Here is a 16,641-nt window from a genome sequence, read left to right on the forward strand (position 1 = left end):
CTAGTGGTCAAAGTTTCAAGATACTAAATTGACAATTGAGTGATTCATAAACCATAAATAATTTGAATTAGTAATATACGTCAAAATTATCATATAAAATCAAGTTTTATAGAGTTTATGAAACATTGGCTTAAATGTAATGTATGAAAATAATTAATGCTAAATCAGATCCATTTTTCTTTCTAGTGGTCAAAGTTTCAAGATACTAAATTGAGAATTGAGTGTTTTATAAGCCATAAAGAAATGAATTTGTAAAATACGTCAAATTTACCATATAAAAACATGTTTTATAGTGTTTATAAAGTATTGGCTTAAATGAAATGTATGAAAATAATTAATGCTAAATCAGATCCATTTTTCTTTGTAGTGGTCAAAGTTTCAAGATACTAAATTGAGAATTGAGTGTTTTATAAGCCATAAAAAATGAATTTGTAATATACGTCAAAATTATCATATAAAAGCATGTTTTATAGAGTTTATGAAACATTGGCTTAAATGTAATGTATGAAAGTAATTAATGCTAAATAAGAAACATATTCTCTATCTAGTGGTTAAGGTTACAAGATATTAACATAAGAATTTATAATTTATAAGCAATTAAAAAAATGAATTTGTAAAATACTTCAAATTTACCATATAAAAACATGTTTTATAGTGTTTATAAAGTATTGGCTTAAATGAAATGTATGAAAGTAATTAATGCTAAATAAGAAACATATTCTCTATCTAGTGGTTAAGGTTTCAATATATTAACATGAGAATTGAATATTTTATAAGCAATTAAAAAAATGAATTTGTAAAATACGTCAAATTTACCATATAAAAACATGTTTTATGGTGTTTATAAAGTATTGGCTTAAATGAAATGTATGAAAGTAATTAATGCTAAATAAGAAACATATTCTCTATCTAGTGGTTAAGGTTTCAATATATTAACATGAACATTGAATATTTTATAAGCAATTAAAAAAATGAATTTGTAAAATACGTCAAATTTACCATATAAAAACTTTTTTTATAGTATTTATGAAGAATTGGCTTTAATGAAATCTAAGAAAGTAATTAATGCTAAAAAAGAAACATATTCTCTTTCTACTGGTCAATGATTCAAAATACTAACTTGAGAATTGACTATTCTATAAAAAGTTAAAAATAGGAATTTATAATTCTCATTAAAATTATCATATAAAACCATGTTTTATAATGTTTATGAAGTATCAGCATCAATGAAATACAAGGAATTAAGAATGCTAAATAAGAGTTATTCACTTAATTTATTGGTCTTGGTTTCATGATACTAACTTTTTGTGTCACTAATATTAAGTTGCTATCAATTACATACAGTTATTATTAAACGTACCATGCAAAATACCATTATTATTATTATTATTATCAGTATTGTCTAGTCAAATTTCAACATGGGATGTCCAAATTTTCCCAAGTGCTAAAAACCATAATTCATGTTTCATCATGGCTTGAAAGATCTGCTGTACTGCAATCTGAAAAAATGTAGTCAGTTAAAATGTGAAATTGATGGAGTACAACATTAGAATACAGAGTTTTATACGCAGTTAATAATATGAATTTAAAATACGAGTCAAAATTATCATATAAAAGCATGTTATATAATGTTTATGAAACATTAACTTAAATGAAATGTATGAAAGTAATAAGTGCTAAATAAGAAACATATTCTCTATATAGTGGTTAAGGTTTCAAGATACTAAATTGAGAATTTAGTATTTTATAAGTAATTAAAAAAATGAATTAGTAAAATACGTCAAATTTACCATATAAAAACATGTTTTATAGTGTTTATAAAGTATTGGCTTAAAAGAAATGTATGAAAGTAATTAATGCTAAATAAGAAACATATTCTCTATATAGTGGTTAAGGTTTCAAGATACTAAATTGAGAATTGAGTGTTTCATAAACCATACAAAATTTGAATGTGTAATATAAGTCAAAATTATCATATAAAAGCATGTTTTATAGAGTTTATGAAACATTGGCTTAAATGTAATGTATGAAAATAATTAATGCTAAATCAGATCCATTTTTTCTTTCTAGTGGTCAAAGTTTCAAGATACTAAATTGACAATTGAGTGTTTCATAAACCATAAATAATTTGAATTTGTAATATACGTCAAAATTATCATATAAAAGCATGTTTTATAGAGTTTATGAAACATTGGCTTAAATGTAATGTATGAAAATAATTAATGCTAATCAGATCCATTTTTTCTTTCTAGTGGTCAAAGTTTCAAGATACTAAATTGACAATTGAGTGTTTCATAAACCATAAATAATTTGAATTTGTAATATACGTCAAAATTATCATATAAAATCAAGTTTTATAGAGTTTATGAAACATTGGCTTAAATGTAATGTATGAAAATAATTAATGCTAATCAGATCCCTTTTTCTTTCTAGTGGTCAAAGTTTCAAGATACTAAATTGAGAATTGAGTGTTTTATAAGCCATAAAAAAATGAATTTGTAAAATACGTCAAATTTACCATATAAAAACATGTTTTATAGTGTTTATAAAGTATTGGCTTAAATGAAATGTATGAAAATATTAATGCTAAATCAGATCCATTTTTCTTTCTAGTGGTCAAAGTTTCAAGATACTAAATTGAGAATTGAGTGTTTTATAAGCCATAAAAAAATGACTTTGTAATATACGTCAAATTATCATATAAAAGCATGTTTTATAGAGTTTATGAACCTTGGCTTCAATGTAATGTATGAAAGTAATTAATGCTAAATAAGAAACATATTCTCTATCTAGTGGTTAAGGTTACAAGATATTTGAATATTTTATAAGCAATTAAAAAAATGAATTTGTAAAATATGTCAAATTTACCATATAAAAACATGTTTTATGGTGTTTATAAAGTATTGGCTTAAATGAAATGTATGAAAGTAATTAATGCTAAATAAGAAACATATTCTCTATCTAGTGGTTAAGGTTTCAATATATTAACATGAACATTGAATATTTTATAAGCAATTAAAAAAATGAATTTGTAAAATACGTCAAATTTACCATATAAAAACTTTTTTTATAGTATTTATGAAGTATTGGCTTTAATGAAATCTAAGAAAGTAATTAATGCTAAAAAAGAAACATATTCTCTTTCTACTGGTCAATGATTCAAAATACTAACTTGAGAATTGACTATTCTATAAAAAGTTAAAAATAGGAATTTATAATTCTCATTAAAATTATCATATAAAACCATGTTTTATAATGTTTATGAAGTATCAGCATCAATGAAATACAAGGAATTAAGAATGCTAAATAAGAGTTATTCACTTAATTTATTGGTCTTGGTTTCATGATACTAACTTTTTGTGTCACTAATATTAAGTTGCTATCAATTACATACAGTTATTATTAAACGTACCATGCAAAATACCATTATTATTATTATTATTATCAGTATTGTCTAGTCAAATTTCAACATGGGATGTCCAAATTTTCCCAAGTGCTAAAAACCATAATTCATGTTTCATCATGGCTTGAAAGATCTGCTGTACTGCAATCTGAAAAAATGTAGTCAGTTAAAATGTGAAATTGATGGAGTACAACATTAGAATACAGAGTTTTATACGCAGTTAATAATATGAATTTAAAATACGAGTCAAAATTATCATATAAAAGCATGTTATATAATGTTTATGAAACATTAACTTAAATGAAATGTATGAAAGTAATAAGTGCTAAATAAGAAACATATTCTCTATATAGTGGTTAAGGTTTCAAGATACTAAATTGAGAATTTAGTATTTTATAAGTAATTAAAAAAATGAATTAGTAAAATACGTCAAATTTACCATATAAAAACATGTTTTATAGTGTTTATAAAGTATTGGCTTAAAAGAAATGTATGAAAGTAATTAATGCTAAATAAGAAACATATTCTCTATATAGTGGTTAAGGTTTCAAGATACTAAATTGAGAATTGAGTGTTTCATAAACCATACAAAATTTGAATGTGTAATATAAGTCAAAATTATCATATAAAAGCATGTTTTATAGAGTTTATGAAACATTGGCTTAAATGTAATGTATGAAAATAATTAATGCTAAATCAGATCCATTTTTTCTTTCTAGTGGTCAAAGTTTCAAGATACTAAATTGACAATTGAGTGTTTCATAAACCATAAATAATTTGAATTTGTAATATACGTCAAAATTATCATATAAAAGCATGTTTTATAGAGTTTATGAAACATTGGCTTAAATGTAATGTATGAAAATAATTAATGCTAAATCAGATCCATTTTTTCTTTCTAGTGGTCAAAGTTTCAAGATACTAAATTGAGAATTGAGTGTTTTATAAGCCATAAAAAAATGAATTTGTAAAATACGTCAAAATTATCATATAAAAGCATGTTTTATAGAGTTTATGAAACATTGGCTTAAATGTAATGTATGAAAGTAATTAATGCTAAATAAGAAACATATTCTCTATCTAGTGGTTAAGGTTACAAGATATTAACATAAGAATTTATAATTTATAAGCAATTAAAAAAATGAATTTGTAAAATACTTCAAATTTACCATATAAAAACATGTTTTATAGTGTTTATAAAGTATTGGCTTAAATGAAATGTATGAAAGTAATTAATGCTAAATAAGAAACATATTTTCTATCTAGTGGTTAAGGTTTCAATATATTAACATGAGAATTAAATATTTTATAAGCAATTAAAAATATGAATTTAAAATACGAGTAAAAAATATCATATAAAAGCATGTTTTATAGTGTTTATAAAGTATTGGCTTAAATGAAATGTATGAAAGTAATTAATGCTAAATAAGAAACATATTCTCTATATAGTGGTTAAGGTTTCAAGATACTAAATTGAGAATTGAGTGTTTCATAAACCATAAAAAATTTGAATTTGTAATATACGTCAAAATTATCATATAAAATCAAGTTTTATAGAGTTTATGAAACATTGGCTTAAATGTAATGTATGAAAATAATTAATGCTAAATCAGATCCATTTTTTCTTTTTAGTGGTCAAAGTTTCAAGATACTAAATTGAGAATTGAGTGTTTTATAAGCCATAAAAAAATGAATTTGTAAAATACGTCAAATTTACCATATAAAAACATGTTTTATAGTGTTTATAAAGTATTGGCTTAAATGAAATGTATGAAAGTAATTAATGCTAAATAAGAAACATATTCTCTATCTAGTGGTTAAGGTTTCAATATATTAACATGAGAATTAATATTTTATAAGCAATTAAAAATATGAATTTAAAATACGAGTAAAATATCATATAAAAGCATGTTTTATAGTGTTTATAAAGTATTGGCTTAAATGAAATGTATGAAAGTAATTAATGCTAAATAAGAACATATTCTCTATATAGTGGTTAAGGTTTCAAGATACTAAATTGAGAATTGAGTGTTTCATAAACCATAAAAATTTGAATTTGTAATATACGTCAAAATTATCATATAAAAGCATGTTTTATAGAGTTTATGAAACATTGGCTTAAATGTAATGTATGAAAGTAATTAATGCTAAATCAGATCCATATTCTCTATCTAGTGGTCAAGGTTTCAAGATACTAACATAAGAATTTAGTAATTTATAAGCCATTAAAAAAATGAATTTGTAAAATACGTCAAATTTACCATATAAAAACATGTTTTATAGTGTTTATAAAGTATTGGCTTAAATGAAATGTATGAAAGTAATTAATGCTAAATAAGAAACATATTCTCTATATAGTGGTTAAGGTTTCAAGATACTAAATTGAGAATTGAGTGTTTCATAAACCATAAAAAATTTGAACTTGTAATATACGTCAAAATTATCATATAAAAGCATGTTTTATAGAGTTTATGAAACATTGGCTTAAATGTAATGTATGAAAATAATTAATGCTAAATCAGATCCATTTTTTCTTTCTAGTGGTCAAAGTTTCAAGATACTAAATTGAGAATTGAGTGTTTTATAAGCCATAAAAAAATGAATTTGTAAAATACTTCAAATTTACCATATAAAAACATGTTTTATAGTGTTTATAAAGTATTGGCTTAAATGAAATGTATGAAAGTAATTAATGCTAAATAAGAAACATATTCTCTATCTAGTGGTTAAGGTTTCAATATATTAACATGAGAATTGAATATTTTATAAGCAATTAAAAAAATGAATTTGTAAAATATGTCAAATTTACCATATAAAAACATGTTTTATGGTGTTTATAAGTATTGGCTTAAATGAAATGTATGAAAGTAATTAATGCTAAATAAGAAACATATTCTCTATCTAGTGGTTAAGGTTTCAATATATTAACATGAACATTGAATATTTTATAAGCAATTAAAAAAATGAATTTGTAAAATACGTCAAATTTACCATATAAAAACTTTTTTTATAGTATTTATGAAGTATTGGCTTTAATGAAATCTAAGAAAGTAATTAATGCTAAAAAAGAAACATATTCTCTTTCTACTGGTCAATGATTCAAAATACTAACTTGAGAATTGACTATTCTATAAAAAGTTAAAAATAGGAATTTATAATTCTCATTAAAATTATCATATAAAACCATGTTTTATAATGTTTATGAAGTATCAGCATCAATGAAATACAAGGAATTAAGAATGCTAAATAAGAGTTATTCACTTAATTTATTGGTCTTGGTTTCATGATACTAACTTTTTGTGTCACTAATATTAAGTTGCTATCAATTACATACAGTTATTATTAAACGTACCATGCAAAATACCATTATTATTATTATTATTATCAGTATTGTCTAGTCAAATTTCAACATGGGATGTCCAAATTTTCCCAAGTGCTAAAAACCATAATTCATGTTTCATCATGGCTTGAAAGATCTGCTGTACTGCAATCTGAAAAAATGTAGTCAGTTAAAATGTGAAATTGATGGAGTACAACATTAGAATACAGAGTTTTATACGCAGTTAATAATATGAATTTAAAATACGAGTCAAAATTATCATATAAAAGCATGTTATATAATGTTTATGAAACATTAACTTAAATGAAATGTATGAAAGTAATAAGTGCTAAATAAGAAACATATTCTCTATATAGTGGTTAAGGTTTCAAGATACTAAATTGAGAATTTAGTATTTTATAAGTAATTAAAAAAATGAATTAGTAAAATACGTCAAATTTACCATATAAAAACATGTTTTATAGTGTTTATAAAGTATTGGCTTAAAAGAAATGTATGAAAGTAATTAATGCTAAATAAGAAACATATTCTCTATATAGTGGTTAAGGTTTCAAGATACTAAATTGAGAATTGAGTGTTTCATAAACCATACAAAATTTGAATGTGTAATATAAGTCAAAATTATCATATAAAAGCATGTTTTATAGAGTTTATGAAACATTGGCTTAAATGTAATGTATGAAAATAATTAATGCTAAATCAGATCCATTTTTTCTTTCTAGTGGTCAAAGTTTCAAGATACTAAATTGACAATTGAGTGTTTCATAAACCATAAATAATTTGAATTTGTAATATACGTCAAAATTATCATATAAAAGCATGTTTTATAGAGTTTATGAAACATTGGCTTAAATGTAATGTATGAAAATAATTAATGCTAAATCAGATCCATTTTTTCTTTCTAGTGGTCAAAGTTTCAAGATACTAAATTGAGAATTGAGTGTTTTATAAGCCATAAAAAAATGAATTTGTAAAATACGTCAAAATTATCATATAAAAGCATGTTTTATAGAGTTTATGAAACATTGGCTTAAATGTAATGTATGAAAGTAATTAATGCTAAATAAGAAACATATTCTCTATCTAGTGGTTAAGGTTACAAGATATTAACATAAGAATTTATAATTTATAAGCAATTAAAAAAATGAATTTGTAAAATACTTCAAATTTACCATATAAAAACATGTTTTATAGTGTTTATAAAGTATTGGCTTAAATGAAATGTATGAAAGTAATTAATGCTAAATAAGAAACATATTTTCTATCTAGTGGTTAAGGTTTCAATATATTAACATGAGAATTAAATATTTTATAAGCAATTAAAAATATGAATTTAAAATACGAGTAAAAAATATCATATAAAAGCATGTTTTATAGTGTTTATAAAGTATTGGCTTAAATGAAATGTATGAAAGTAATTAATGCTAAATAAGAAACATATTCTCTATATAGTGGTTAAGGTTTCAAGATACTAAATTGAGAATTGAGTGTTTCATAAACCATAAAAAATTTGAATTTGTAATATACGTCAAAATTATCATATAAAATCAAGTTTTATAGAGTTTAAGAAACATTGGCTTAAATGTAATGTATGAAAATAATTAATGCTAAATCAGATCCATTTTTTCTTTTTAGTGGTCAAAGTTTCAAGATACTAAATTGAGAATTGAGTGTTTTATAAGCCATAAAAAAATGAATTTGTAAAATACGTCAAATTTACCATATAAAAACATGTTTTATAGTGTTTATAAAGTATTGGCTTAAATGAAATGTATGAAAGTAATTAATGCTAAATAAGAAACATATTCTCTATCTAGTGGTTAAGGTTTCAATATATTAACATGAGAATTAAATATTTTATAAGCAATTAAAAATATGAATTTAAAATACGAGTAAAAAATATCATATTAAAGCATGTTTTATAGTGTTTATAAAGTATTGGCTTAAATGAAATGTATGAAAGTAATTAATGCTAAATAAGAAACATATTCTCTATATAGTGGTTAAGGTTTCAAGATACTAAATTGAGAATTGAGTGTTTCATAAACCATAAAAAATTTGAATTTGTAATATACGTCAAAATTATCATATAAAAGCGTGTTTTATAGAGTTTATGAAACATTGGCTTAAAAGTAATGTATGAAAATAATTAATGCTAAATCAGATCCATTTTTTCTTTCTAGTGGTCAAAGTTTCAAGATACTAAATTGACAATTGAGTGTTTCATAAACCATAAATAATTTGAATTTGTAATATACGTCAAAATTATCATATAAAATCAAGTTTTATAGAGTTTATGAAACATTGGCTTAAATGTAATGTATGAAAATAATTAATGCTAAATCAGATCCCTTTTTCTTTCTAGTGGTCAAAGTTTCAAGATACTAAATTGAGAATTGAGTGTATTATAAGCCATAAAAAAATGAATTTGTAAAATACGTCAAATTTACCATATAAAAACATGTTTTATAGTGTTTATAAAGTATTGGCTTAAATGAAATGTATGAAAATAATTAATGCTAAATCAGATCCATTTTTCTTTCTAGTGGTCAAAGTTTCAAGATACTAAATTGAGAATTGAGTGTTTTATAAGCCATAAAAAAATGAATTTGTAATATACGTCAAAATTATCATATAAAAGCATGTTTTATAGAGTTTATGAAACATTGGCTTAAATGTAATGTATGAAAGTAATTAATGCTAAATAAGAAACATATTCTCTATCTTGTGGTTAAGGTTACAAGATATTAACATAAGAATTTATAATTTATAAGCAATTAAAAAAATGAATTTGTAAAATACTTCAAATTTACCATATAAAAACATGTTTTATAGTGTTTATAAAGTATTGGCTTAAATGAAATGTATGAAAGTAATTAATGCTAAATAAGAAACATATTCTCTATCTAGTGGTTAAGGTTTCAATATATTAACATGAGAATTAAATATTTTATAAGCAATTAAAAATATGAATTTAAAATACGAGTAAAAAATATCATATTAAAGCATGTTTTATAGTGTTTATAAAGTATTGGCTTAAATGAAATGTATGAAAGTAATTAATGCTAAATAAGAAACATATTCTCTATATAGTGGTTAAGGTTTCAAGATACTAAATTGAGAATTGAGTGTTTCATAAACCATAAAAAATTTGAATTTGTAATATACGTCAAAATTATCATATAAAAGCATGTTTTATAGAGTTTATGAAACATTGGCTTAAATGTAATGTATGAAAGTAATTAATGCTAAATAAGAAACATATTCTCTATCTAGTGGTTAAGGTTACAAGATATTAACATAAGAATTTATAATTTATAAGCAATTAAAAAAATGAATTTGTAAAATACTTCAAATTTACCATATAAAAACATGTTTTATAGTGTTTATAAAGTATTGGCTTAAATGAAATGTATGAAAGTAATTAATGCTAAATAAGAAACATATTCTCTATAGTGGTTAAGGTTTCAAGATACTAAATTGAGAATTGAGTGTTTCATAAACCATAAAAAATTTGAACTTGTAATATACGTCAAAATTATCATATAAAAGCATGTTTTATAGAGTTTATGAAACATTGGCTTAAATGTAATGTATGAAAATAATTAATGCTAAATCAGATCCATTTTTTCTTTCTAGTGGTCAAAGTTTCAAGATACTAAATTGAGAATTGAGTGTTTTATAAGCCATAAAAAAATGAATTTGTAAAATACTTCAAATTTACCATATAAAAACATGTTTTATAGTGTTTATAAAGTATTGGCTTAAATGAAATGTATGAAAGTAATTAATGCTAAATAAGAAACATATTCTCTATCTAGTGGTTAAGGTTTCAATATATTAACATGAGAATTGAATATTTTATAAGCAATTAAAAAAATGAATTTGTAAAATATGTCAAATTTACCATATAAAAACATGTTTTATGGTGTTTATAAAGTATTGGCTTAAATGAAATGTATGAAAGTAATTAATGCTAAATAAGAAACATATTCTCTATCTAGTGGTTAAGGTTTCAATATATTAACATGAACATTGAATATTTTATAAGCAATTAAAAAAATGAATTTGTAAAATACGTCAAATTTACCATATAAAAACTTTTTTTATAGTATTTATGAAGTATTGGCTTTAATGAAATCTAAGAAAGTAATTAATGCTAAAAAAGAAACATATTCTCTTTCTACTGGTCAATGATTCAAAATACTAACTTGAGAATTGACTATTCTATAAAAAGTTAAAAATAGGAATTTATAATTCTCATTAAAATTATCATATAAAACCATGTTTTATAATGTTTATGAAGTATCAGCATCAATGAAATACAAGGAATTAAGAATGCTAAATAAGAGTTATTCACTTAATTTATTGGTCTTGGTTTCATGATACTAACTTTTTGTGTCACTAATATTAAGTTGCTATCAATTACATACAGTTATTATTAAACGTACCATGCAAAATACCATTATTATTATTATTATTATCAGTATTGTCTAGTCAAATTTCAACATGGGATGTCCAAATTTTCCCAAGTGCTAAAAACCATAATTCATGTTTCATCATGGCTTGAAAGATCTGCTGTACTGCAATCTGAAAAAATGTAGTCAGTTAAAATGTGAAATTGATGGAGTACAACATTAGAATACAGAGTTTTATACGCAGTTAATAATATGAATTTAAAATACGAGTCAAAATTATCATATAAAAGCATGTTATATAATGTTTATGAAACATTAACTTAAATGAAATGTATGAAAGTAATAAGTGCTAAATAAGAAACATATTCTCTATATAGTGGTTAAGGTTTCAAGATACTAAATTGAGAATTTAGTATTTTATAAGTAATTAAAAAAATGAATTAGTAAAATACGTCAAATTTACCATATAAAAACATGTTTTATAGTGTTTATAAAGTATTGGCTTAAAAGAAATGTATGAAAGTAATTAATGCTAAATAAGAAACATATTCTCTATATAGTGGTTAAGGTTTCAAGATACTAAATTGAGAATTGAGTGTTTCATAAACCATACAAAATTTGAATGTGTAATATAAGTCAAAATTATCATATAAAAGCATGTTTTATAGAGTTTATGAAACATTGGCTTAAATGTAATGTATGAAAATAATTAATGCTAAATCAGATCCATTTTTTCTTTCTAGTGGTCAAAGTTTCAAGATACTAAATTGACAATTGAGTGTTTCATAAACCATAAATAATTTGAATTTGTAATATACGTCAAAATTATCATATAAAAGCATGTTTTATAGAGTTTATGAAACATTGGCTTAAATGTAATGTATGAAAATAATTAATGCTAAATCAGATCCATTTTTTCTTTCTAGTGGTCAAAGTTTCAAGATACTAAATTGAGAATTGAGTGTTTTATAAGCCATAAAAAAATGAATTTGTAAAATACGTCAAAATTATCATATAAAAGCATGTTTTATAGAGTTTATGAAACATTGGCTTAAATGTAATGTATGAAAGTAATTAATGCTAAATAAGAAACATATTCTCTATCTAGTGGTTAAGGTTACAAGATATTAACATAAGAATTTATAATTTATAAGCAATTAAAAAAATGAATTTGTAAAATACTTCAAATTTACCATATAAAAACATGTTTTATAGTGTTTATAAAGTATTGGCTTAAATGAAATGTATGAAAGTAATTAATGCTAAATAAGAAACATATTTTCTATCTAGTGGTTAAGGTTTCAATATATTAACATGAGAATTAAATATTTTATAAGCAATTAAAAATATGAATTTAAAATACGAGTAAAAAATATCATATAAAAGCATGTTTTATAGTGTTTATAAAGTATTGGCTTAAATGAAATGTATGAAAGTAATTAATGCTAAATAAGAAACATATTCTCTATATAGTGGTTAAGGTTTCAAGATACTAAATTGAGAATTGAGTGTTTCATAAACCATAAAAAATTTGAATTTGTAATATACGTCAAAATTATCATATAAAAGCGTGTTTTATAGAGTTTATGAAACATTGGCTTAAATGTAATGTATGAAAATAATTAATGCTAAATCAGATCCATTTTTTCTTTCTAGTGGTCAAAGTTTCAAGATACTAAATTGACAATTGAGTGTTTCATAAACCATAAATAATTTGAATTTGTAATATACGTCAAAATTATCATATAAAATCAAGTTTTATAGAGTTTATGAAACATTGGCTTAAATGTAATGTATGAAAATAATTAATGCTAAATCAGATCCCTTTTTCTTTCTAGTGGTCAAAGTTTCAAGATACTAAATTGAGAATTGAGTGTTTTATAAGCCATAAAAAAATGAATTTGTAAAATACGTCAAATTTACCATATAAAAACATGTTTTATAGTGTTTATAAAGTATTGGCTTAAATGAAATGTATGAAAATAATTAATGCTAAATCAGATCCATTTTTCTTTCTAGTGGTCAAAGTTTCAAGATACTAAATTGAGAATTGAGTGTTTTATAAGCCATAAAAAAATGAATTTGTAATATACGTCAAAATTATCATATAAAAGCATGTTTTATAGAGTTTATGAAACATTGGCTTAAATGTAATGTATGAAAGTAATTAATGCTAAATAAGAAACATATTCTCTATCTTGTGGTTAAGGTTACAAGATATTAACATAAGAATTTATAATTTATAAGCAATTAAAAAAATGAATTTGTAAAATACTTCAAATTTACCATATAAAAACATGTTTTATAGTGTTTATAAAGTATTGGCTTAAATGAAATGTATGAAAGTAATTAATGCTAAATAAGAAACATATTCTCTATCTAGTGGTTAAGGTTTCAATATATTAACATGAGAATTAAATATTTTATAAGCAATTAAAAATATGAATTTAAAATACGAGTAAAAAATATCATATTAAAGCATGTTTTATAGTGTTTATAAAGTATTGGCTTAAATGAAATGTATGAAAGTAATTAATGCTAAATAAGAAACATATTCTCTATATAGTGGTTAAGGTTTCAAGATACTAAATTGAGAATTGAGTGTTTCATAAACCATAAAAAATTTGAATTTGTAATATACGTCAAAATTATCATATAAAAGCGTGTTTTATAGAGTTTATGAAACATTGGCTTAAATGTAATGTATGAAAATAATTAATGCTAAATCAGATCCATTTTTTCTTTCTAGTGGTCAAAGTTTCAAGATACTAAATTGACAATTGAGTGTTTCATAAACCATAAATAATTTGAATTTGTAATATACGTCAAAATTATCATATAAAATCAAGTTTTATAGAGTTTATGAAACATTGGCTTAAATGTAATGTATGAAAATAATTAATGCTAAATCAGATCCCTTTTTCTTTCTAGTGGTCAAAGTTTCAAGATACTAAATTGAGAATTGAGTGTTTTATAAGCCATAAAAAAATGAATTTGTAAAATACGTCAAATTTACCATATAAAAACATGTTTTATAGTGTTTATAAAGTATTGGCTTAAATGAAATGTATGAAAATAATTAATGCTAAATCAGATCCATTTTTCTTTCTAGTGGTCAAAGTTTCAAGATACTAAATTGAGAATTGAGTGTTTTATAAGCCATAAAAAAATGAATTTGTAATATACGTCAAAATTATCATATAAAAGCATGTTTTATAGAGTTTATGAAACATTGGCTTAAATGTAATGTATGAAAGTAATTAATGCTAAATAAGAAACATATTCTCTATCTAGTGGTTAAGGTTACAAGATATTAACATAAGAATTTATAATTTATAAGCAATTAAAAAAATGAATTTGTAAAATACTTCAAATTTACCATATAAAAACATGTTTTATAGTGTTTATAAAGTATTGGCTTAAATGAAATGTATGAAAGTAATTAATGCTAAATAAGAAACATATTCTCTATCTAGTGGTTAAGGTTTCAATATATTAACATGAGAATTGAATATTTTATAAGCAATTAAAAAAATGAATTTGTAAAATACGTCAAATTTACCATATAAAAACATGTTTTATGGTGTTTATAAAGTATTGGCTTAAATGAAATGTATGAAAGTAATTAATGCTAAATAAGAAACATATTCTCTATCTAGTGGTTAAGGTTTCAATATATTAACATGAACATTGAATATTTTATAAGCAATTAAAAAAATGAATTTGTAAAATACGTCAAATTTACCATATAAAAACTTTTTTTATAGTATTTATGAAGTATTGGCTTTAATGAAATCTAAGAAAGTAATTAATGCTAAAAAAGAAACATATTCTCTTTCTACTGGTCAATGATTCAAAATACTAACTTGAGAATTGACTATTCTATAAAAAGTTAAAAATAGGAATTTATAATTCTCATTAAAATTATCATATAAAACCATGTTTTATAATGTTTATGAAGTATCAGCATCAATGAAATACAAGGAATTAAGAATGCTAAATAAGAGTTATTCACTTAATTTATTGGTCTTGGTTTCATGATACTAACTTTTTGTGTCACTAATATTAAGTTGCTATCAATTACATACAGTTATTATTAAACGTACCATGCAAAATACCATTATTATTATTATTATTATCAGTATTGTCTAGTCAAATTTCAACATGGGATGTCCAAATTTTCCCAAGTGCTAAAAACCATAATTCATGTTTCATCATGGCTTGAAAGATCTGCTGTACTGCAATCTGAAAAAATGTAGTCAGTTAAAATGTGAAATTGATGGAGTACAACATTAGAATACAGAGTTTTATACGCAGTTAATAATATGAATTTAAATACGAGTCAAAATTATCATATAAAAGCATGTTATATAATGTTTATGAAACATTAACTTAAATGAAATGTATGAAAGTAATAAGTGCTAAATAAGAAACATATTCTCTATATAGTGGTTAAGGTTTCAAGATACTAAATTGAGAATTTAGTATTTTATAAGTAATTAAAAAAATGAATTAGTAAAATACGTCAAATTTACCATATAAAAACATGTTTTATAGTGTTTATAAAGTATTGGCTTAAAAGAAATGTATGAAAGTAATTAATGCTAAATAAGAAACATATTCTCTATATAGTGGTTAAGGTTTCAAGATACTAAATTGAGAATTGAGTGTTTCATAAACCATACAAAATTTGAATGTGTAATATAAGTCAAAATTATCATATAAAAGCATGTTTTATAGAGTTTATGAAACATTGGCTTAAATGTAATGTATGAAAATAATTAATGCTAAATCAGATCCATTTTTTCTTTCTAGTGGTCAAAGTTTCAAGATACTAAATTGACAATTCAGTGTTTCATAAACCATAAATAATTTGAATTTGTAATATACGTCAAAATTATCATATAAAAGCATGTTTTATAGAGTTTATGAAACATTGGCTTAAATGTAATGTATGAAAATAATTAATGCTAAATCAGATCCATTTTTTCTTTCTAGTGGTCAAAGTTTCAAGATACTAAATTGAGAATTGAGTGTTTTATAAGCCATAAAAAAATGAATTTGTAAAATACTTCAAATTTACCATATAAAAACATGTTTTATAGTGTTTATAAAGTATTGGCTTAAATGAAATGTATGAAAGTAATTAATGCTAAATAAGAAACATATTCTCTATCTAGTGGTTAAGGTTTCAATATATTAACATGAGAATTGAATATTTTATAAGCAATTAAAAAAATGAATTTGTAAAATACGTCAAATTTACCATATAAAAAAAGTTTTATGGTGTTTATAAAGTATTGGCTTAAATGAAATGTATGAAAGTAATTAATGCTAAATAAGAAACATATTCTCTATCTAGTGGTTAAGGTTTCAATATATTAACATGAACATTGAATATTTTATAAGCAATTAAAAAAATGAATTTGTAAAATACGTCAAATTTACCATATAAAAACTTTTTTTATAGTATTTATGAA

The 16,641-nt window shown here is 22.6% G+C and overlaps 1 long non-coding RNA gene across 2 annotated transcripts in view; it reads right to left on the reverse strand.

The window, feature by feature from the left end:
- Nucleotides 1–16,641, reverse strand: part of LOC113555808 — a 49,557-nt gene that overhangs the window by 13,665 nt on the left and 19,251 nt on the right. For both annotated transcript variants that reach the window (XR_003405422.1, XR_003405423.1), the window contains exons 9-13: nt 15,268–15,406; nt 11,195–11,333; nt 6,756–6,894; nt 3,413–3,551; nt 1,361–1,499 (exon numbers count right to left, since the gene is read on the reverse strand). This is a non-coding gene — a long non-coding RNA (uncharacterized LOC113555808). The remainder of the gene's footprint in view (nt 1–1,360; nt 1,500–3,412; nt 3,552–6,755; nt 6,895–11,194; nt 11,334–15,267; nt 15,407–16,641) is intronic.

Source organism: Rhopalosiphum maidis, chromosome 3 (assembly GCF_003676215.2).
Source record: "Rhopalosiphum maidis isolate BTI-1 chromosome 3, ASM367621v3, whole genome shotgun sequence".
Taxonomy (NCBI): domain Eukaryota; kingdom Metazoa; phylum Arthropoda; class Insecta; order Hemiptera; family Aphididae; genus Rhopalosiphum; species Rhopalosiphum maidis.